General features: G+C 47.0%; 1 long non-coding RNA gene across 1 annotated transcript in view; it reads left to right on the top strand.

Annotated features, from left to right (window-relative positions):
- The window catches only part of LOC144139537 (uncharacterized), a 31254-nt gene extending 10751 nt beyond the window's left edge, over nucleotides 1-20503 (top strand). The window contains exon 4 of the long non-coding RNA XR_013316253.1: nucleotides 20346-20503. This is a non-coding gene — a long non-coding RNA (uncharacterized LOC144139537). The remainder of the gene's footprint in view (nucleotides 1-20345) is intronic.
- The last annotated feature ends 3833 nt before the right edge of the window (nucleotides 20504-24336 follow it).

Genomic DNA, 24336 nt, shown 5'->3' on the forward strand with positions numbered 1-24336 from the left:
AGACGGCACATTAAGGTTCTGCGTTGACTAGCGGCGAGTAAACAAAATCTCCAAAAAGGACGTGTATCCCCTGCCACGAATCGACGACGCCCTTGACCACCTCTGCCATGCGAAGTACTTCTCATCGATGAATCTGAAGACCGGCTACTGGAAAATTGAAGTGGACGAGAGAGACCGAGAGAAAACTGCGTTTATAACCCCGGACGGCCTATACGAGTTCAAGGTGATGCCGTTTGGGCTGTGCACGGCGCCAGCAACGTTTCAAAGAGTCATGGACACTGTGCTAGCTGGCCTGAAGTGGCACACTTGCCTCGTATACCTCGACGACGTTGTGGTATTCGCCCGGAATAGCCGTGGATAGCCGTGGATTTGTATGTGGATTTGTATGGATTTGCATATACAATATACAGGAAACTACGCAGATGACACCGTTAGAACTTGTCTACGGAAGACGGCCGACTACGATGCTCGACGCCATGCTTCCGCACGTAGAAGACGACGAACTCAACGCCGACGTCCAAGGATACGTTCAACGTGCGGGGGAGTCCGGCCAGCTCGCTCGAGTTCGTGTAACGGACCAGCAGCTGGTGGATACCGGACGCTATAATCCCCGATGCCGGGACGCCGAGTACCAACCTGGTGATCGTTTGTGGGTTTGGACTCCCATCCGATGACGCGGACTCAGCGAGAAGCTTCGGCGACGGTGTTTCGGACCCTACCGGATTCTAGAACATGTTTGTCAAATTACCTACAAGGTGGTCCCCGATGGTGATTCCGGCACATCACGACGACGCACGCGGCCCGAAATCGTCCACGTGGTTCGTCTCAAACCTTACTGCGCAAGATGATTTACTTTTTTGATGTTGTTGTCTGTTCGCACTGTCGTTTTATTTTAGCATCGGGCCGATGTTCTCTTAGATGGGGAGTAATGCCGCGAACTAGGCATTGGGTTTGTTGGTTTATTTTTTGTTTTTACTGCCCGGCCGCGCCTGGCTATGTTATCTGTGTCCCAAGCGAAGCGCATCTTTCATTCTTTATTTTGATGCTGCACGGGCTATCTCATTCTGGTACGGAGAGCGTTTCGCCCTAACGTCCCTAGCCTCGAATAATCTTCTTTGATCTACAACGTTCCAGATGTAAGTCGATGGTTCGAGAAACACTCGCGCCGAAAGATAAAAGCCTGCAGAGCAGACGCCACGGGTTTTCCGATCGCCGACGCTCGCTTGCGTACGTCACTCGGCTGACTGCTGCTTCGCCGCCTGTGTATTCTTTGAGTTGTTAGGGGAGCACAAGTTCGCTCCAATAAACTTGTTTTCCTTGAAGACAACTGCGTCGTCTTTGGCATCGTGACAATATTGGTTCCTACAATGATTTATATACAACTTTTCTTATTAAGGTGTCAGATGTAAAGCGTGGAAGAACTAGGTAATATCTCACTACCCTAGCGCTTTCCTTCTTGTCCAGTGTGCATATACTAAGCCAGAGTCCCTCAATGCTCTACTGGTCATGTAACTCCTGCGGCAGATTCACACAGGGACAAAAAGCTTCCGCTAGGGTCGCCGCTGTTAGAACGGGGGCATTCCGTGCTCGCGCCACCCGCGCGCACAGCTCTCCACTGAACCTGCTGATCGATCGAGGCAGTTGTTGATAGCCCAGAGAATATTCCTCTAGCTTGACATACAATGGGGTTACCCGCCGCGGTGGCTCAGTGGCTAAGGCGTTGCGCTGCTGAGCACGAGGTCGCGGGTTTGATTCCCGGCCGCGGCGGTCGCTTTTCTGATGGAGGCGAAAAGCAAAAACGCCCGTGTGTACGAGATTTCGGCGCACGATAAAGATCCCCAGGTGGTCAAAATTAATCCGGAGCCCTCCACTACGGCGCGCCTCATCGCCTGCGTTGCGTCGGCGCGTTAAACCCCTCAATCAATCGACATACAATGGGGTTACTGCATTAATGAGTGCAAAAGTTTTCTTCGCTTACCTTTTCAAGATATCAACGCTTCGATGAAGCTACATTTATGCACGTACATGTTGATGCAGCAGTTTTGTTATCTCGTGCAAGGCAGCGTAAGATTGTGCTTTATTTAAGAAAAGGTTATTTACTTGGGTTTGCGAGACTGACGATGCTTCCGATTTCGAAACTGCTCCTTAGTTGTCTAAATTCTTTTTCCAACAGAGCATTATCTGTGTTCTTACGGCATTTTTTAAAACACGACGCCTTGTTGATAACGTCGTTTATTATCTCCTTATGATACCAAAGTCTTGTGGTATTTCTGCGTTCAAGCTTTATTTTACGTTTGATTTATTGTAAATGACTTCAAATTTCTCTGCAATTATATCATAAGTTACCAAATGATTGTGTACTTCGGTAACTTCATCCCATTTCAACGATCTAATCTTTCTGCTAACGTCTTTGTCCAATATTACCCATTTTTGTAACTGCGGCTGTACTAGTGGCAAGCCATTATTCCATGAAACTGCTCGTGAAGTAAAGTGATGGTCTGCAACTTTGTTAAATTCAGCCAAATGTAACGAATTTCGGCGTTCTGGTGCTGATATATTCAATACATGTTTGCATCAAACGGTCACATAAGATTTCTTCTCGTGTACAATCTCGAATTGTATATGCAAATCCACAGCCGCTTAACAGCGTTACGTTGTCGTTAACACCACCTTTAGATGTATCAGTAATGTCAATGTTAAGTCTCTGGCAAGAATTATCTGCATATGGTTGTGCCTGCTCAGAAATACGGAAAGCTCTTCTAAATAGAGTGCAATATTTTTATTGAGTGGCCTCTATCACGGAGCAAGAATAAAATAGGAGGGGAAACTGAGCTTCCTGGGGCAGCCTGATAACATCACGAGCACTTGGTGAACGTCAAGTTTCCGGCATCTGGCGTCAAGCGAAGGAAGTGCGCGGTCATCGCCGTGGGCGGGCGCGTTCTGTTCGCGCCCGCCCAGTCCAACCCGGCCGCGGCATCGCGTCGGCATTTCGCCGGGCCGCAGAAACATTCCGTGGCCGAAGCGAGAGTGTGTGCGCTCTTCTGCGCTTCCGTTGGCTGAAGAGCCGGCCTTCGCGATTAATTTTCTGTCAAATTTTAAACCGGCCGGTGCGAGCGAATAACAGGGGCATTTTTTTTATGCGTAAGCAATCTTGGGCGAGCAGCAAGCCCAAAATACGAACCTGTAAACGCAAAAAAAAAGTAAAACCTGTAAACGCACGGCCTTATCTCACGTGCGATGCGCTCGAAGCGAGTTGAGTGCACCGGCCAATTTATGACGCGCGCACGCGCGCGCGTACGCTACGTCCGAGATAAACGCGCGTTCCGTCACCGCGTCGTGCAGCAGCTGGAGCGCATAGAGATTCACGCCTTGTGGCGAATGCTGCAAACAACAGCATTCCTTTTAATACATTCAACCAGGTGCTGCTGTCAAATTGTTCGCCGCCGTAGCTGCGGAGCTCCGTATGTCTCCGTAGTTATCATTGTGACATTATCTGGTCGCTCGATACGCCGGCCGCTATGGGCGTTTCGTCTCCTATATATTTTTGCTCCATGGCCTCTACACAGCACAAACTAAGAACTCACCTTGTAGATTGGCATCCGTTTATGCTAGCACTTCAGCTTCAGTAAAGATAACAAACAATCTGTCGAACAACCATCGACTCTGAACCGCCTTCACGCCTCCTCCTTACCTGTGCCCCCTACACAGCAATTTTGGCTGGAACCTACTGGGAGCATTGCACAGCCACTCTCCGAGATTATAGTTTCAGTCAAAATAAGAAAGTATAGGGATAGCCTCGGTGGCTTAAAAACGAATTGTAAATAATTCCAAGGTTTGTCTAGGTTTCTGAAATATACGTGCATTAGCTCGAGGGTTACGTTCTTGGAGTTCTCCGATGCCCGCTTTTGTTTTTGTGCTACCCAATGTTTAAGCGATGGCAAGCTACGGTCCCTTTACGTTATTATATTTAGTTCCAATACTTTTCTCATTTCCACAACTTTGGCTCCCTCATGATTTTTAACGATCAGCCATCCGTGCTTAGCTAATTCGTATGTCTTGCCCGTAGCAACTTCCTTGCTCCACCACAATATCTTTTTATGCACGCTGTGACGTTTCCATTGCTAAATGCCCCTTTCTTTCAGTGTTTCTGAAACCATTCAGCTTTCATTTCTTGTCGAGAAAATCGAACATGTATACGGCAGATCACGCCTGCTTTGGCGCTGATCCTGGGTACGACTTCAACGACCTCGTGACTGGGCCTTTCAGTTGTAGTTTCTTGGCAACAACGCTCAGAATTACATGTAATTCCTCCCCTTCGATACATTCAATGTCATGAATTTACAAGTTCTTTTCCCTCTGGTAGTGCTCTAATCTACCCACTTGGAATTCTAGGTCACACGGCCGTTTATTCTTGGCCAGCAATTGAGCCTCTAAGCGAGTTAATTTTTCTGCAGATCATTAATTTCCTTCTTTCGTGACTTCAGGGTTGTTGCCAAGTTGTCGCACGCAGAATGCAAGTCAAGAGACTTTTCGATGCCCTCTATAGCTTCAGTCTGCTTGAAATTTTGCGATCCGTGACATCGTGCATTACTAATTGTTCTTTGCATTTGTTTTCCAAGAAATCTAAGAGGCGAAGCAGTAGAACCAATTTCGACATTACGCCGGCCAGTGAAGCGTTAGTCGAAGATGCACAAGGAAACCCTGCTTGAGTGTTGAGGTCATCCTGTTTGTGGCTTCGTTGAGATTTGCTACTAACGCAAGTAGTACCCTACCATTCCAGTACCTCTTCCGTTGTCGTGCTCTTCAGCATGGTCTTAGTAATTCCTGAGCATTTTCCTGTGTGGCAACAGTGACCGCATTCACGAGATTTCAGGTAATGGCTCTCAGAAGTAACATCTTTCAAGCAGGCCACACAATCGCCAAAATACATCTTGAAGAAAAATTAGAAAACAACTGGCGCAGTCTGGCGAAGAAATTACATGTTCAAACTTAATTAAAGGAAGCCTCACCTAAACCGGCAGAGCAAATACATGTACGTAGCATAGCTCATGTACTACACCGGACTGCAAGGGCGGCCCAGGGCACTCTTGCTGCACTGTCACTCGGCATGCATGCTCGTAGTCCGTTCCGCTCCCGCCGATACCGCCGGCTACTAGCCGATCAACGTAGCACCAAGGTGACATGTTTCAATGACGTCACAGCTGATAAAATCACGGAAGAAGCGGTAGGCACGCTCCAAGCTCAAGCAGTCTGCGACGAGAATTTCCTTCAGGGCGGTTCCTAAACGAACCGAGTAAATGGATGAGCCACCGCTAGTGTACTCTGCCAGACTCAGGGAAACCAAAGCCAGAAGTAGATGCTTACGTTACGCTTCGCAATCTAAAAGCAGCACTCAATAAGGTGCGCAGGAGAACAGCCTCGTGATGAGACATAATTGCGGTCGGACTCCGGGCAAACCTCACAGTTTCCTGGCATGCACCGCTACTTAAATGGATAAATTTTATCTAAAATGGTCATCGCTACCGATTGAGTCGAAGACCTCCCTTGTCACCTTTGTCCCCGAACGGGGAGACCGCGTTAATATTGGCAAATTTAGACCCATCGTTTTAAGCTCTTGCGGTGGTGCACACATAGAAATCATGCAGGGATCGATTATTTCTCTTTAAAAATCTTGGCTTTTCCGCTGATATATCATATACGGTTCCTGCTCACACAGGTCTGCACAAAGCATTCTTTAATTAAATCAAAACATTACCCAACCTATAGCAATGAGAGGGAATGACAAAGATGTTTTAGCCCTTGATCTTAACTATGGTTTTAAAAAACGCCAAAGCTATCAGTATCGTTGTCAATTTAAGATCCACAAACTTAAACTCCACAAAACAGTGCCCTTCTCAAACTTGAAGACAAACAGCATGGTACTTTTTACATGGGTTCATGAGGCGCCCCACATGGTGCTGTTATCTCAACGCTCCTTTTTAACAGCTGTGATTCATCTAACAAAATAACCATCCTAAATTCCAAAATACAACACGACATTTATTAGGGTGATATGACGGAAACCAGAGATCAAGCGGAAACCTGGGGGACCCGACATCTAGTCTACAAGAATTCACTACCATTATCTTTAATTATGCAAGTTGTGGCCTTGTCTGCTCTACCACTAAATCTAAACAGCCTCTCAATAAAGTTAACCCTGAGGACTCTACAAGCATGAGTAAGTAAGTAATTATTGTTGAATAAGGCGAACATAGCCTTGCATAGCTGCCGGCAATTGCTCCGCCTAATCGTCCCCAATACCATATCAAACTCTCAAACTCATCACACCTCACTTATTCCTAAAATAACAGACACACAATGTCACCACACCTCACTTAGTCTTGTGGACTGCAAGAATCCCAGTAGGAGATGAGACACCTTTCTTCGCACAATCCAGTGGTCCCTTGAGAAAATATTGTCCTCCGATGTAGCCGGGCACTCCTAACTTCTGGATATCACGAAAAAAGTTCGTCCGCTCAGGGTTGGTTTTGGAGCAGTTCATAATGAAGTGATCAATGCCACCAGTCACACTGCACGAGGGGCAAAAAGGGGATGAAACAATGTTGATTTTATGTAGCCAAGCTGGTGTACGGGCTGAGTCTGTTCTTACTCGGTGGAGCAGACAGGCTTCGGCTCTTTTCAGGCCTTTCGTCATGACTGGTCGATGTACTGGTCGCCACAGCTGCCTAAAGTTCTCGCGAACGGTCTGTTTCTGTATGCATTGGAAATCGCACCGCGTTTGCACCGTCCTTGTAGAAGATAAGGCGTCCTTGGCTAAGCTGTGAATATTACGCTGCTCGATACTTCAGTCAACACAGTTAAACAGATCCGCATTCTAGGCCTGCATATTAACGGCAAGTTAAGTCACAGAGCTTCGATAATCAAGTCAAGACGCCTAGGAGACCATGTTGTATGTATTATCCGTAGAGTATCAAAAAACACTGAGGCCTAAAAGGAAAGGTTGCTCTTAGGCTTCCATGTGACTTCCCCCCCCCCCCCCGGCTGCTCGACGCGAATCTCAAACACCTCGTCGATCCTGCCCGAGCAGGATAAAAAAGGTGGTCATTGAAGCTCCGGGAATCAAACCCGGGGCCTTTACGCCGTGAAACCGGCAACCTAACCACTGGGCCACCCCAAGGACGCGGGGGCTATGGAGCTAGCGGTGGCGGCGAACAATAACATGCCCAGTCAATTGGAACAACCAAAAACACTTCTTGTGGTCGGAATCGAACCTGGGTCCCTCGCAGTATAAAACCGGCGTCTATGCGATTGAGCTAGCATCGTTTTTGTTCATGATTTTAATTCCCAAACCAGAAGATATGGTCAAACTCCGTCAAGTCACATCGTACCGGCCCATAAGCTTAGCAAACGTTGATTATAAAATACTAATGTACATATTGGCTAGAAGGTTTCAGATTGAAATTAGCATCTTAGTAGGGCCGCATCAAACATGTGGTGTTAAAGGCAGGTCAATTTTTACGAACATACACAAGGCGCGGAGTGTACTTGAGATTTGTGACGTGACGCATACAGGCGTCGCAATGCTACAGGTAGACCTTGAAAAGGCGTTTGATCGTGTGCCCCACGATGGACGTATGGAAGTTTTGGAACATAGTAACATCGCGCCAGTCATTCTAGAGGGTGTTCGCATGGCGTGCAGCAACTTTACAATTAGACTTATTGTTAACAAAGTGGTTGGAAGGCGTATAGAAGTGCAGAGGTCCGTGAGGCGGGGGTGTCATCTTTCCCCCCTCCTCTTTTGCATATATATAGAATCATTATGCTAAAGCATAATAAAAACGACACTGTCAAGGGACTTCAACTTCGTGCAGCTGAAATTAACGTTTTAGCATACGTGGATGACATCGCTATCTTCTGCGTAGATCAACAAAGCATTGCTAGGGCCATTAATACAGTCAAATGGTTCTGTTATGTTAGTGGATGAGCTGTAAACTGGGACAAGTGTCTGGGCATCTGGCACGGAGAGTGGAGTTCAACACCGGGGGTATTTCAAAATGTCAAGTGGATGACGACACCGGTGAAGTACCTTGGTGTTTCCCTAGAGTATTTATTATTCCGACAGTGACCCTTACTGGAGGAAACAAGCCGTAGAGCTTAGGGAAAATGCAGAGAAGTGGAAGGGCACGAATTTATCCATCTTCACTCGCACAACGATTTGCAACCTTTTTATGGCGAGCAAACTTTGATATGTCTTACAGGTACTCCACTGTTAACGGGCAAACGTCCAAAAGTTACATCGTGTTTTCACGTTTTTGTTTGGGGTTCAACCTGGGAGAGGATGAGTCGTACAATTCTTTTTCGACGTGTACGCGAAGAGGGGGTTAGGCTTAACACATTTCTTTTTACGTCAGTTGGCAAACTGCTTTCTGTTTTGGCGGGATGTAAATGATCCCTTTTTGCGCACCGTTTGCCGAGTGAGATTGGGCAGGGTTTTGCCTGCGTTGGTATCCGTGGCTATCTAAAAGAAGTTGTGAACTCGTTACGTTTTCTACGTGCACGGTTTTTGTTATAGTATTTGAGCACAGTCACTAGGAAGAGACTGTATAACGATCTCTGCGACCCCATTTTTTCCCATTCCTATGTACTGAATTGCTCACTCGGCTGGCACGGGTAAAGATGTGTTAAAACGGGTTAAAACAATGCCAGTTGCAACGGGATTTAAAACATTTTTCTTTCAACTACACAACGGTACACTCCTTGTGAAAACATGCGTGCAGGAAAAGGGCCTTTTTATGCAGTGGGGTGAACAGTGTTGGTTATGCAACAAACCGGAAACAATTGAACATGTTTTTTATTGACTGTTGGGAAGGGGTCTTCTTCTGGGATGTGCTGCAACGTACGCTGAAAAAAGATCTGCCAATCGATGCCCATCTTATTCGGTATTTGTTCGTTGAACATGATGATCATGGCGTTCCTCTAGATCTAATAATATTACTAGGTCTGCACAGTGTGTGGAGATGCCGAATGGCAGTCCGCCACTCGGACATTGATGCGCGCCCAGTAAATGAGTATTTCCGAGAGGCCATATTCTCTTTTCTTGAAGTGCAGAACGCACGCCAATGTGTTCCAGACTGGTTGTCACAAGTGGCGAAGTTAACAAAAATGAATATATTTTAGTAGTCAGCACTGTATCCTAGAGTGGAACAGTGATTTTATGTCTTAGTGTTATGGGTTTGTTTTGTTGTTGTGTATTATGTTTGCAACAGCGGTGTTTGTCCGGAAATAAAGATTGAGCTATCATCGAAAACCGGGCGCCCAGCATTCCTTTTGGGTTCGTAGAGCGGGCGTTAGCTTTGGACTTGGCTGCGGGTTCTAGCGCATGCTAAAGCGGTCCACTTTGGTAGAGATGTGAAAGCCTGCGGACGAAGTGATTCAGCCCTGCCAGTCATGGAGAACTTTCAGAGGCAAGTCCGGAAAAATGAGGTGCAACAGCTGGGTCTCCGGCGAAAAGAGAGGGGCCACCAGCTCTGCTAGTTCTCCAGCCTTGCACCACTACTGCAAGCTGCACCATTTTTTTTGTTACTGCATCTGTAGCCCCACGCTGTATGTGGGGCATCCAAATCTCCTACCACCACTACTGCGTGCGGTGCTACCTCCCAGCGTGATAGCGAACAGCGAGAAAAACGTTAAATGTGTGGTAACGGTTCTGCGGTGGACTGTATACATAAAGAGAGAGAGAGAGAGAGAGAGAGAGAGAGAGAGAGAGAGAGAGATAGGAACAATATTGTATAACGGCCAGGGATCCTAGACGTCGTCCAAGAGCCATTGGGCTCTAGCACCGTCATCTGCCAGCTGAATGGCCCAGATTTTATTCCCTGAGCAATACTGAGCAATACGGTCTCCCATTGCTCTACACTAGCGATGTTGCCTCCTAACGTTGTCGCGTGTTGGCAGGCTCACAGTGTGTGTGCTAGGTCTGCCCTATCCTTACACCACTGGCACTTGTCAGAATATTGCCTGAGGTACCATTGACTGTACGCAACCGGGTTGGGGTACGAGTTCAATTGCAAAAGTCACCAAGCCACGGATTGGCATTTACTCAGGGTAGGATCAGCTGGTGGAAAGCGGGCCCGCTCTAGCCTTTAGTGATTAGTGATTTCCCTGTAGGACACGAGCTGATCCCTGCCCGTTGTCACCAGCTCGGTTAGAAAATCCTCGAGCGGCGTCGTACGCGCATTCCTTACGAGCCAGGCCGAAGGGTGCAGGTACCCATGCTTGGCATATCTTGCCAGACCGCTGATTGTTGTTGACCCCAGTCTTTAGAATAGCAGTGTTCCTGCAGGGATGTGCCCCCTCACGTTATTTATTATAGTAGGCTCTGAGTCGCTCACCACGTATTTGATTTTTGCAGAGGCCGTCATTGCTAAGGCAATAGCGGCCCCTTCACTCACCTCCCGTTCGTTCGTGCGGACCAAACCGAAGGTAATGAAATTGCCCTCATCTTGAAGGTTGAAGCGCTCACAAAACATGGACGAAAGTAGAAAGAACAAAGACGACACGGCGCTAAATTGCCGTGTCGATTGACTATTATTGCAAGGGCGATGGCATCGCGAACCGTGTAATTTTTAAGTGCGAATGCACTTCTTAAGCGAGCCTGAAGCGTCCGCCGCCGTCCGCATAGCAACAGCTGCGGGTGCGCGCGCTCCTCGTCTTCCTTGGCAACGGGGGGAGATGGGCGCGCGCTGCCTGGCCGCTGACATGGCACATACCCACGTGGGGGATTGGCAAGGAATCTCCTCGTCTTCCTCGGCAACGGGGGGAGATGGGCGCGCGCTGCCTGGCCGCTGACAAGGCACATACCCACGTGGGGGATTGGCCAGGAATCGGGCGTGAGAAGGGCTAATGCACCTGCTTAAAGGAGTACTGACACGAAATTTCAAAGCTGAGATCCGCTCTAGCAATCAAGTACAACGACAACACAAATAGGTGTCTGTGAATAAATGCATCTTTCTTTCTTTGTAGTTGTGTGTGTGTGTGTGATCTTTCTTTCGCGAACATTACCGAACCGCGCAAATTCAACTCGTGCATTCGCACTTTCACATTCTTCCCCTCGGGGAAATGCGGGGAATTTTTTTAATCGTTTGTGCAGGACCCTCGCTCTTGCCTGGCTGTGTTCCCGATTGTGTGCCCGGTGCACATTTTTAGGGATCGGTGAAATGTGAAATAGATTGCGCACTTCGGGAGCAAAGGGTACCTTACGAGTGCCAATTTTCCGGTGGTTGACGCCCAGAGAGCCGGCAATATGCCGACCCATCTGGCTTTAGCTAATCCGCTCTCGTTGAGCCAGCCGTTGAACCTCTGTTAGTTCACTTAGGATGTTGTGAAGCCCCAGCGCCTCTAAACGTTCGGTAGGAGCAGGGATACGGATGCGAAGAGCCTCCTTGTAGGCCCGTCTAATAAAGCAGTCAATTTTGAGTTTCCCGCCCTTTTTTAGGTGTGTTATCCTAGGGAAAACGAATGCTCAACTGATCGAACAAGAATGTGCTCCTTCATGCCGTGATTCCGGTTAGCGATTCGCGATATGAGTCGAGCAGTCTGCTGCACGCTTTTTTGGAGCGCGAAGACGTTTTCCGAGTTGTGTCTATTGGCCTGTATTCGGAGACCGAAAACCCGAACCCGTATACTGAACACTGTGAGATTGGGTTGCGTTCCATTCGCGAAAACCTTTACAGCCGTGGTATTTGGGTGTGTACATCTACCCTTACTACTGAGTCTGTAGAGCAACCGTTCTGACTTTTGCGAGGGGCACCTGAGGCCTCGGGGACCTACGTAACGCTCCACCGCCTCAATGCCCCGTTGCAAAATACCCTGACTTTGCCCGTCACTGTCTTCGCTGACCCAAAGCGTGGAATCGACCGCATAGAGGCGGCATTGGAGACCGTTGATCGGTTCCAGTATTTCTGGACGCCCCATCATGCTACGTTCAAAAGGAACGGGTAAAGAACTGAACCCTGTTGAGTCCCCCTGCTCGCAAGCTCGATCACATATGAGTGGAGTCCCCCTACAGTTAGAATAGCTGTTCATTCACAAGGTTGCTTACTTAACGAAGGTATAACCAGCTAGCGGCTTCACGCCTTTTTTACTGTACTATCAGCGTTTTACCTAATTAGCCTAATTTAGCTTAGCTTATTTAGCTTAATTAGTTTACCTAATTTATTGAATTCGCGGCTTCTTTTATTTAACTAGTTAGCTGCTTCGCGCTTCTTTAAAAAGATTGCTATTAGATCATGGTGAGTCTATACTGTCAATCTGTTGCCTGGTCACCGGTCGGTTGCAGTTGACCAGGACGGCTTGCGGTAATTTTGGGAGTCCTAAAGAGCTTTATAGCCCCAGAGTAACATTAGTTCCGGTTTCTTGCAGTGGAACTACATCAGGAGGAAAGTCAATTGTCTGAACAAGTAGTCTTAGTTGTGGCCGCTTACGTTTAAATCCACGGTAATTCTTCTGCCAGATTTTAAGTGTACGGTTTTCCTTTGTACCTCTTCACATGAGGAGCGGAGTATTGCTGTGACGGAGCTTTTAGTAGTTGGCTCTGTGGAGGTATTATCATACACTTTTAGATAGCATTTTTCACTTCTAGAATGCCTTGAAGCGTGCATGCAATGTCGCCAAGTCTATCTGCGCCTTGATGAGGGAAGGAGGTTTCGACAGCGCGCTTTTTGTGGGAGATGACTTAACACCTCTACCAGAGGGATCTGCCGAGGTAGTCTTTGGTTAACGGAGTGCTTTATTTTCGTCCCGCAAGGCTTGCTTATCCTTTAAGAGCTTCTCAGTGCTCTTCGTAAGAGATTTCACTTCTTTAAGACTAGTGAGTTCCCGCCGAAACTCTGAGGGGATTTGGGTAGCCAAGGAGGAGGGCTGTTGTTCGAGGAACGGTGGGATGGCCCGGTACCCGAGCTCACCCGTTTGTCGGCGGCTTCAAATGACGCTAGTGGTAACGTCTCATCCCTTTCCTGGAAAGTTAGTCACCTGCGGTTGTTGACTGACGGCGACCTCGATTGGCTCCGTTATGGAGACATGGATTTGGCGGTATTGCCGGAAGAAAAATGAGGTTTTGAGCGACATCTCTCTGGCTCCTGCAGGCTCGGCCATGGGTTTCTCAGTATGAACTTGAACCGCTGCGTTGACCTCAGGTGGTGTTCTTGTCGCTGTAGCTGTCCTCCGCCTTGTTACGATGGTGGGAGTCTCCGTTGGGGTTGTAATCTAAGCGGGCGGTCTACTGCACCGATCAGGTGTTGACCATTGCAGACCACACACTTGGGGATGCATGGGTGTCCCTCGGTAGGGTTGACTATGCCGTAGGTGTGGCTGCGGCTCTAGACCGCTGGGCGCACATCTGGTCGGTGGCCTACTTTCCAGCAGCGCGGGAAGGACGCCGTTTTCCTGCGAAACGTGTAGCAGCGTTGGGAGATTCTCGGTATCGGACCCCATATGGTACTACGGTGCCTTGAGACAGAATTTGGATGGATTTGGAGACTCCCATCCTCCTGGCACTTTGAATAAGTTCAGGTTGTGATCCTTGAATTCCGTAGTAATGTCGTCCGGAAATTCCTCCTCAGGTATGTTGAGTACGATGCCGGTCACTGTGCGGGGCAGAGCGACGACGTGAGTCGGCATTTCAAAGGTTTGGTCCTTAATGTGAATAACCTTAAGGGAAGAGAGCAGAACCGCTAGATCCTTGGAGGGCGTACTAACGACGAAGTAGTTCGATATGGGTTCTGTGCGTACCTGATGATAGCTTATGTAAGGAACCCCGGAGGCTGCATAGATCACGTTTAACGCTGTCGGTGGCTTTCAGCCGCGTTAATCCACTAATCTAATCGACCCTTTGGGTGAAAGACGATTTGCAGTCTCCTTCCGCAAGGCTGGCTCATGGCAGGATCCGCTGCTTTGCTCGGCGCGTCTTCGGCTGGTGCGTCGGCTGCTGGTTGCTGGGGGTTTGGTTGCTCTTGCTTGTTTCGATGTATCTCTGGTAGATGCGATGCTGACAGTCGTCGTCGTGAAAATAATCAGGAGTGAGGCCCTCCCCTTCGACCGCCACTTCTATCACACGGCCAAGGCGAGCGATCAGCAAAGGTGCACACTCCCGTTGCCACCACAACGAGGGTTGTCCGAAGCGACGGCAAGGCCTAGCAGGAAGTCCCGGCGTGGTCTATTCTTACCACGCTGCTCATAAACAAACGTGAGCCCATCCGTGAATGCAAGTTGGACAGAAGGTACCTTGCGTGTTTCAGTGACGGTGGTCGCGGATGTATTGCTGCAATTATTGCTGTAAGGGGGAAAACGCCAAAGCGCATTAAAGGTGCGACCACCAACGTTCCCACGAGCATGTGATCTCCTTCTGAGAGAAGCAAATTTCGTGAGTTGGAGTTCCCGCTTAAAGGGACCATGCAAACCAAATACATGTTGGTTTTATTACAAAGATTTGGTGTTTTATAGTGCCCTCATCGCTTGTCCGGCACCAAAAGGTGTTTGATTTACTGACAAAGTAAGCCATTAAGGGAAAATGTTAATTATCCTGCTAAGTCATGTGTTTCGTTACGTCAGAGTTTGCGTGTCCAGGCCTCCTGCGCTGCCCAGGGGGCGCTGCGCAAGCGGCTTCCGGGCAGTACTACCGGGTAGTATAAAGCTGCGCGGGTCCCATAGGATCGTGTGTTGAGAGAAGCAAAATGAGCTCTATGTTCCCAATTGTTTTGCGACATGGTCCCCAGCCCATCCCCGACGAGTCCGGTCTCTTCCGGCGATCAACTTGGCATAAGGGAAAAAAGCTTTGCAGCGCTAGACACGTTTACAGTGCCGACGAAAGTGCCGGGACGGTGACGGCGCTCTCCCACTCGCAGGTTCATTGACCATTTGAAGTAAAACTTGTAGTTTAAACTAATACTCTACGGGACAAGGACTTTTCAACAACAGCCGATCAAAAATAACAGGGACGCAATCGGCGATGATCGCGCTTTAAAAAGCCAGCGAGTCTGGCGGACCGCTGGCTCGCCTGCTGCGGTGCGCCGCTCTTTAGCGTGCCTGCGCACTATGCGTGCACTTTCATTAAAACAGTGCTCGTTTGCGTCGCCATTGCGAATACATGGTGCAGCGTTAGCTTGCCGTTTTGTTGCGTGTCTCAGTGACAAAATGCAGCGAGCGGCAGAAGCCTGAAATCTGTTTTACGATTCCGAAATTAATGACGGTAAAACAAGGTGGTCGGGCGAACTGAGAGGCCGCTAGCTTTCCTTGTTTGGTCTCACTTTACTTAACTACGCTCTTGCATTATATATTCCCAGTTCGCAATTTATAGGCTAGAATGAGAGTCAGCAACGTTTTGAATCGTTGGGCCAAGTTGCATGCAGCCGACAAGGCGGAGGGCTGGACGGCAAATCGGGTAGGAGGGAGAGGAGGATTTGAACGCAAAAAAAATAACGAATTGCCAATAATATTTGACAATATTCTGGCGCAGTGTGAAGATGGGGGACAATTCAACTGGAAGCGACCAATTCTCTGTTTTTGTCTCGCTGCCTAACTCCATTTGAGGACAAAACTGGCGTGTCCCGTTCAGATTGTTAGCGACGACCCCTGCACTAGAAGATAACCAACAGAGTCAGTGATGATCGTACGTAAATAATCGGGACCGCGCGCCATGCATGCGGCTGTTATGTTATGCAAATATAGAAGCACACATCTTTGCAGGCAGCGTGCGTGCGATTTGGTGCTTGTTTTGCGTACTTTAATAGCCCTTAATTTATTTATTTGACGCTTTTGCCTCACCTACTCGCTAGTATACATGTATCCTGCCGTTCGTAAATCGTGTGGCGTAAAACACCACGCAAGAATCATTTAGTTTACCAAAATACAAAACAAAATTTCAACTTATTTTCAAGGTGGTGCCAGGCCAGCAATGTAAGCTGAGTCGGCTGTAGAATTCTTGCGTTCACTTGCATGCTGCCGCTGAAGCAAACCTTTTGCAGTTACCAGCAGCGTTCCGTGTTTATTCTACTCCTGAACTTTCCTTTGTTGACCGCACGCAAGAGGAAAGAACGGTAGTGGTAGTCAGGAGGTTAGTAGTAATGGTAGTCAGGAGGCAGGTGCGGAGAGGCCCTATCCGTGATCCACATCCTCATACAATGTAAGGCACTCGACATTCCACGACGCAAACACTTCCCACAACTACACACACGACATACCCGTCATACTTCTTAGGAGATGATGCCATGTTCTCTGTTCAGTGCACTTTTAAGTTCCTATCTGAAGTTGATTTCTTACAAATCATCTCATACCACCCATAATTTTACCCCTGGTCCTATACACCAGCCACCTTATTTATCTTTTAACCACTCATGTTCTTCACCCTGGCCCTTTACACCAGCCGTGTTCATAGTCATTAACTGACTTTATTCGATTTCCCTCCTCATCAAATAACTTTGTATTTGGCACTCTTTGCTCATGTCGGTCTTGCGCCATTAAACTTAAACCATCATCATCATCGTAATCACTATTGTTTGGCGCTCTTTGCCCTTAGTCGGCCTTGCGCCATTAAACTTAAACCATCATCATCATCGTAATCACTATTGTTTGGCGCTCTTTGCCCTTAGTCGGCCTTGCGCCATTAAACTCCGAACATCATCATAGTCAGGAGGTTAGACCACCCGACCTGGCGATACTGCCCCACGCCGCGATGACTGCGACAGCTCGCTCAAAAGAAAGCCGATAAATCGGCTTGTTTTAACTGATATTATTTTTGTTTAGCCTCTGCAACTACTTTAACGGCTATTTCATATAGTATGTAGTCATTTAAACGCGCCATAAAGCGATTAAACAAAGTACAACCAACTATCACTCTATCTTGTTATTGAAAACACATGGAGCGCGGCGAGGGTCGTATGCTTTTGTACTACCCAGAGGCGTCGGCCACCTGGGGCGCTGCATGTCGCCAAACCTCCAGCGCAGGAGGCCTACAGGGCAGGTAGTTTATACAATTGTTAGTACGGCCACTACGGCTGCAGCCACAGGCCAAACTTGTTTTGTTGCCTCGGTTACCGTTCGTCCTCCCAGATGACGCAACGATACTGCACAGGACCGCTTTCCACACATGCTTTGTCTTGACTGGATCTGTAGCTGTACAGCTTTTCTTACGGTTGATAGCAATCATTTCGTGCAACATTGGGTGTGCTCGACAGAGTGACAGAAGAGAATGTCGCTGTTGCCGGTCAGCCGGTGTAAGCTCAAAGTGCCGGATGGCTGTACAGCTAGAACCGGCCTAGGGTTTACTTGTGCCTCCGTGACTGTTATTGTTTACGCCACCATTCTTACGATATAAAATTTTTACTTCTATATAAATATGCAATAAATTGAACCACAAATAGCGTGTTCTGGAAGCTTGCGAGGTTGAACACTTGTGTTCGTTTTTCTTTCCTCAGCCTATCGCACAGATGCCCATAATACGTCCTAGGTTCTAGTGCGAGAAATGAGCTAGTGGGTCGCATGACCATTCTTCAGAGCTTATTTGAACGAAGTTGGCGTTTTAAGTGCTGTCAGTGTTATGCTAACGAGGCAAGCTTTCGAAAGAACCGAACTTGCATTCTGTCTTCATGGCCCTTTTAAGGTGGGCATTTTCTTGAAGCAGGGTAGCGACCCTTGTACGGATGGCCCGAAGCTCCTTCATTAGTTCTCACGAATGGTTAGGGGAAAAGGGTGGCAAAGAGGATCGAGACCGAGCCTTGTCGGACGAGGAACGCCGGGTGCTCACCTGGTGATGGTGTAGCACCTTGTTCGCCTGATTGACGGGTTGAGTTTTTGTCTTCCCTTGGTTGATGCCTTCAGGGGGACGCTGCCACTCCGACTGGCGGATTGTCAGGGCAGGAGTTCCAGCCGGCGTGGTACCGGTCTCTTGTTCGGTTCTGTTCCGGTCTCAGCAATAGCAGCAATGGCGCTTGCTTTTTCTCTTGGGCTGATAATTACATTTCAAGTAAGGATCTAGACTTCCACCATATAGTCCGGCGATGGATCAAATTAGTCAAAGTGCGCAATATTAACAAAAATAATGCGCCAACTCAATGATTCTATGAACATTTTACGCCGGATAACACTAGCAAGCGACTCAATTTTAATTCGGCAATTTTATACGCAAGAAGTGTAGTAAAGTTTTCAAATGTTTCTGCAAAGAGTATGTTTTCAAGCTTTTTCTCCTGGTAGCACATGAAATCGCCGCAAATCAATACCAGCTCTGTAAACGTTGCTACTGTGTCTATGGCAAATTGTAACTGACGACGCTTCCACTATAAGTCGTGGAAGGTTTCAATCATAGCGAACCTGAAGGATTTCATTCGACATGAGCACTGAACGACATGTCACCACGCATTTGTACATGTTTGAAATTGCTTATGTGCACGTTCTGTCGCCGCTTTGTACTGTGCTAGTACCACTAGTAGTAGCCGTCGTCATATGCATCGATGTCGTCGTGTTCCTCGTGCCAAGCATTACATGAGCGGTAGCGCGTGACGATAGCCGGGGCGCAGCGGTGGCGCGTACATGGACGACGCATGCGCGGCGTTCCGACAGTCGCGTCGACGTTCCATGGCACAGGTGTTGTGCCAGCTGTGGCATTGTTGGTTGCTAGGCAACGCTAGGCGCTCCTCGGGGCTTTCGCCAGCTTTTTTTTTTTTAAAGCTACTGCACGTGCGAGGGACGGTCAGCGGTCGCCGCGAGACACGCGCTCACGAGCGCTCGGCAAGTTCTTGGTATTTTTAACGCGTTATGCGTTACGAGCCCCACATTACAGCCAGCTATAACAGTTCCGCTGTTAGAAACAGAAGTGCGCATGGTTTCGTTAGCCGCAGATTCTATTCTATCCCACAGCTTGTATAAATTACGTATACCGCTACCTGGTTATATTATGGATTTTTCCAAGATAACTCCATAAAAATCAGTGTCGGTAGATAGCTGCTTGAACAAAACTTCCGTATGAAAATTATTCAGAGCAGCCACTTTATTATGAGGTTTCCTTGTAGAAAAAACGTTATTTCGGGGTAAATGACAGATGTTTTGTAGTAAATGACAGGAAATATCATTTGGTCCCCATTCACACAACAGCAAATCACGACACTGGAAGGAATACAAAGGAAAGCTATGAGGTTCATCTACAACCGGTACAGACATTCAGATTCCCCGACAGAACTAATTAAAAACGCTGGATTACTTACTTGAATGAATAGAACAAGGTTAGCACATACAAAATTTATGCATGAATTAATTCATAGTCATCTAAAAATTGATGTATCCTTCTATCTCACGTTTGACCTAACCAAAACAACACGCCAAAAACACCCAATGAGACTTAACGAATACTCATTCAACACAAACGGCTTTAAGTGCTCACTTTTTCCGTTAGCCACTAATAAATGGAATCAACTGAATCCGAATATTTCCAGCACTACCGAATTAGAGACGTTTCTAACCCTTGTCGAAGATGAACTTTGTATTATGCAAGCGGAATCACTTAGTTGATTCTCATTTGTGTGTTTGGGTGTATATTTTACCCAGCGAAGTATCATGTTATCATATTCTTCCTACTGTGTATAGTTGTGTTTAAGCATCATTTAGTACTGAATTCAGGAGAAGAGAAAATACTCTGGTGATTCTTGGTCATGTTTTCTTTTTTTTTATTAGTTTGTGTATAAATTTTCCCTGACTTGAATTACTTCGCCATATTGTAATTTCTTATTATTGTAGTTTCTGATTGTGTTTCTTAATGCATATGCCAAGGTGTCAACCATTATTCAAGTCACTGCATTTATTTTCTTCCAAGAACTTTTCTTTACACCAATGTTTTATGGTGTCCGTGAACTGAAGATTTTAAATGATCCGATTCTCTTAGTTTCATTCTGTACTTTATCGCGAGGTATGTGTCTCCATTGTGCACTTATTCGAGTTTTATGTTCACGCCCTTCCTGCTAAAATCGCTCATGGTATTGGCAGTATGTAAAAATAAACAAATAAAATAAACAAATATCTCTAATCAGTCAACACATGTCTTGCGGAAAGGGGCTTTACGAAAATGTTGGGCTTCCGCTTGTACAAGCAATATTTTAGACGCTTTGTAACTTTAACAACAGTCTTTCTGTAATACGCGTCTTGTTTTTACTTTGTACTCCGTAAATACCCCACCACTTGTATATAGCTTAACCTACTTTACAGGCAGCAGAATGTATTGCCAATAAATAAAAAAGCAGAACTTTAAACAAACTATACATATATTGGCGCGACAACTAGACTCCGTCATATATTTTTTTTTCTAGTGCACTAGTCCACGCCAATGTCCACACCACTGTCCATGCCAAGAAAATGAACACGGCCGGCGTTTTTGTTTGCCTAAATGGTACGTCGTCGACTAACAACTGTTGGCCCGTTCAGCATAAATGGATTCCGTAGATTCCTCATCGCTGGCAGCAATGACATGAATAAACACCTTTTGGTTTGCAATATCACTGGCTTGCTGTTTCGTTTTTTCTGCCAAGGCAATTAAACTATTCAAGAAAATATTCAATTTACCAGGCTGCACGAGCAGAGGAGAGAGAGAGAGATAGATAGATAGATAGATAGATAGATAGATAGATAGATAGATAGATAGATAGATAGATAGATAGATAGATAGATAGATAGATAGATAGATAGATAGATAGATAGATAGATAGATAGATAGATAGATAGATAGATAGATAGATAGAGAGAGCGAGAGAGAGAGAGAGAGAGAGAGAGAGAGAGTTTTATTTTTAACCAAAAGAGGGGAAATGTCTCTGTCGGAGAGCTTCATGGAGTCTGGGTGCCTCCGTCCAGGCTCCCACTGATGGCCTTCTCGATGAAGTCCACCAGGCCACGTTGCTCGTCCTTGGTCTTCTGGGTGGCCAGCCACTCTATAGTGTAGTGTCGTCTAATGTGTGCATAAATGGGGCACTCCCATAATATGTGTTGTTGGTTGGCGATCACATTACAGGTGCGGCATACGGGGGCTGTATCTGTCTTTCTACTTTGCATGAGGTGTAGTCTAGCAGGTGTGTGTAGTGTACCGACTTGTGCTTGTCTGAATGTAGTCTGCTGGTGTCTTTCTAGGTGTGGGTGTGGCTGCGGTAACTGCTGCCTGGCTCTCCTGTAGTCTTTCAGGTGAAGCTGTCGTGGGCTTGATTCGGTTCAATTTACATAATAAACGGTCAGGTGGTCGGTCAGAGCGCTCTATTTGGCTTATTTACATTAAGAGCCAGACAGAATCACAACTTGGGTGTTACACCATGAGATACAGAAAGAGAGAGGGAGAATTCATTCTGAAAAGATTGGTTAAAGAGACGGGGCCACCACCACCAGGCTGGTGGTGGCTCTTGGGTGGCAGGGTCTGAGCTTCCCAGCGTTTCAGGCCTCCCACTGCTTGGTGCTCGTGATTGTGGAGAATGGACATTGAGGGCATTCCCACATGGAATGGTTTAGCGACGAAGTGACACCGCAACGAGATACGGGTGAATATGATGGACAATTGATCTCGTCGGAGAAGCTCCCGTTTCAAGCAGTCCCTACGTTGGTACTTTATGTCAAGGAGTTGCATGGGTTGGTGGGTAGAGAAGACGGCAGAGACGGTAATAAGAGTAATTAGCGTGCTTTTGCTGGAACTGCCCCGTAAGGGGGTGGGGGGGGGGGGGTGTTCACGCCGGCCTGGTGTGTCAGCTTTCGGGTCTCCATGTGTGCCACCTCATTTCCCTCTAGGCCTGCGTGGGCAGGGGCCTAGACGAATTCCACGTGTTAGTGGGTGGACTTTGTGTGGACGACATCAGGCCGGATGGGTCGATTTCGAGCGAGTGCTCCAGCCCTTGAGAGTCATCAATCAATTTATTAATATCTCAAAATGATACATGGGGGTTATATACAGAAGGAGGTCCCAAGGTCAAAGACTCTAGCGGGACCTCCTGCACAGAATAACTTAAAATACACTGAATAATAGCAGCAAATGAAAAGAGGGATGTGTACAAGAATGATGTAAAGCAGAGTCAATAAGTAAATGGCATGGTAGCAATAACTATACACAATCAACTTAGAAAAGAAAAACACTGAAAAACAAAGCATCAGGAAAAATCTTCGTAACGTCTGAGGCAGGGACATCGGGTAGCACTTTAAATCTTTTTTGAAGAATGTGTTAGAAGAGTTAATTGCGGGTGGCATAGAATTCCATAGACATATAGCCGGGAAGTGCACTGTCTGTTTGCCGTAGTTAGTTTTTACTTTCGGTAAAATGAAATTGTGCTTAAAAGCAAACATAGTGGTGTTAGTATTAACAAGACTAGCGGCCAAAAAAAGAGAAACACGGAAACTCATTGCGAAGCACCTTAAACAAAAAAATACCTAGGTTATAACTCACCAGTTTGGAAACAGACAAAATATTATTTGAACAAAGCAATGAATGAGCATTCGCGCCATACGTGCTTGAGGAGATAATTCGAATAGCTTGATTTTATATTATTTGTAATGGGTTAAGGTGAGTGTCGTATGTATTGCCCCAGCATGAGATGCAGTATGTAATATGTGGATGAATAAATGAATAGTATAGTGGTATTAGCGTTGAATGACTGAAGAAAGATCTTGCTTTAATGAGGATGCACATGCCGTAAGCCATTTTTCTCTTTACGTTATCAATATGATGATGATACTTCAAGTTGGAGTCAAGCAGGACGCCTAAAAATGAGGAGTATTCACTAGCGAAAATTAGCTGATTGTCAATGGTAACAGATGGTGTGGATGCTATGGCCCTTTGGTGGGAATGGAAGACAACGAACTTTGTTTTAGAAGAATTAATTTTTAACTTATTAAGATTACATTACTGTAACACGTTACGAAGATCTACATTTAGTTTAGACGTTAGTGACAAAACAGTTGTAGTTTGTAGTTGTAGTAGTCATTGTAGGGCATTGTAAATTGAATGCGTATGTCGGGGCACAGGCGGAATGATAAGCTGCTCTAAAATATTGCAGGGAGGGGACAGGCCTCCTGGGCCAGGTCTGATACAGGGATATTTAGCTTAAGTATTTTTCGCCCTGAGTGCTCAAGGCGTTTTCGCTGTGAGGAGAGAAGCCCCAACATAGTCACCATTAGCGTAAACGTGCTGTAGTACTTATGGAGTTACGTTTTTCAAATTACTTGCGTCCGCATCTATGAAAGTCTGCGAAAATACGCTGAAAACCACAATTCAATATGCTCTAGCTCGCCTTTAGTTATCTAAAGCTAAAACTCGGCTGTGGCGCAGGGTATGCTCGCCTTCTGTAGGTATAATGTGCTATACCGTAAGCCCCACTGCGAATACCAGTCAGAAGCTTACCTATTTTCTAACTTTTTTGCCGTGTATGATTCACTTTTGTAGCACCGAACTGCCATTGTAATGTGAGAAATTCAGACTGAATAACTTTCGAGGTGAACTACTGCTTTTCACAGCTCAGGCTGAAGTTGCACCACGTCCGACCACTTGAACTTGAGAATGTTGACAATACTGCTTCAGCACTCGTGGTTCAGGGCGTCTGCTGGCGTGCCTGGGCCGGTGAAGCAGACGACTCTTTACTAGACGATGCAAACTAGGGGCAAACACTTTGACCAGATGTTAGGGTGCGCCGACAGCGTGGGAGCTCTGGGCTGCTCCTCGCTTTTCCCCGTCACTTTCAGCAGATGCGGCAGAAACGACGCTTTGGCGCTGAGTTCCTCAAACACCCGCCTACCCAGTCGCTACTTCGTTGCGGACCGAACGGCCAGATTGACAAGGCCGAAATTGGTTCTAACGGCACTCAACACACGACGGGACACGTGGTTCGTCTCCAACTTCACGGGTGGCGGCAACTCCACGATATTGAGACATGCACCTATGGCTGTATGTATATAGCGTAAATAGATCGCTCCTCAACTACTATGGTTCCTCTCAGCTCAGTCGTGCCACCACAGTATTTCTGTTCCTGGCCACGACTCGAGACAATATAGCAAAGCGCTTGGTGTACAACCCAAGAAAGCTCTGCACGGTAAACTCGGTGATGAGCCGTTCATCGACAACAGATGCGCAATGGTCTTTATGGAGTGCCGGGAGATGTCTACACGCCGTATGGTAACCTCTGTTACGGTGGTATTGAAGACGAGGGCACGGACGGCCAGGGAGCACCACCCGCCATCTAAGCCGACAGCGAGGTCGGTGACGACGTCGAGGCTTCAGATACTGCGTTTCTGCGCAAGCGCGGAGCATAATGTCTCGACGAATCTTTTCCGGTACCATCT

Source organism: Haemaphysalis longicornis, unplaced genomic scaffold (assembly GCF_048455015.1).
Source record: "Haemaphysalis longicornis isolate Haplotype H1 unplaced genomic scaffold, Haemaphysalis longicornis Haplotype H1 scaffold_5, whole genome shotgun sequence".
Classification (NCBI taxonomy): domain Eukaryota; kingdom Metazoa; phylum Arthropoda; class Arachnida; order Ixodida; family Ixodidae; genus Haemaphysalis; species Haemaphysalis longicornis.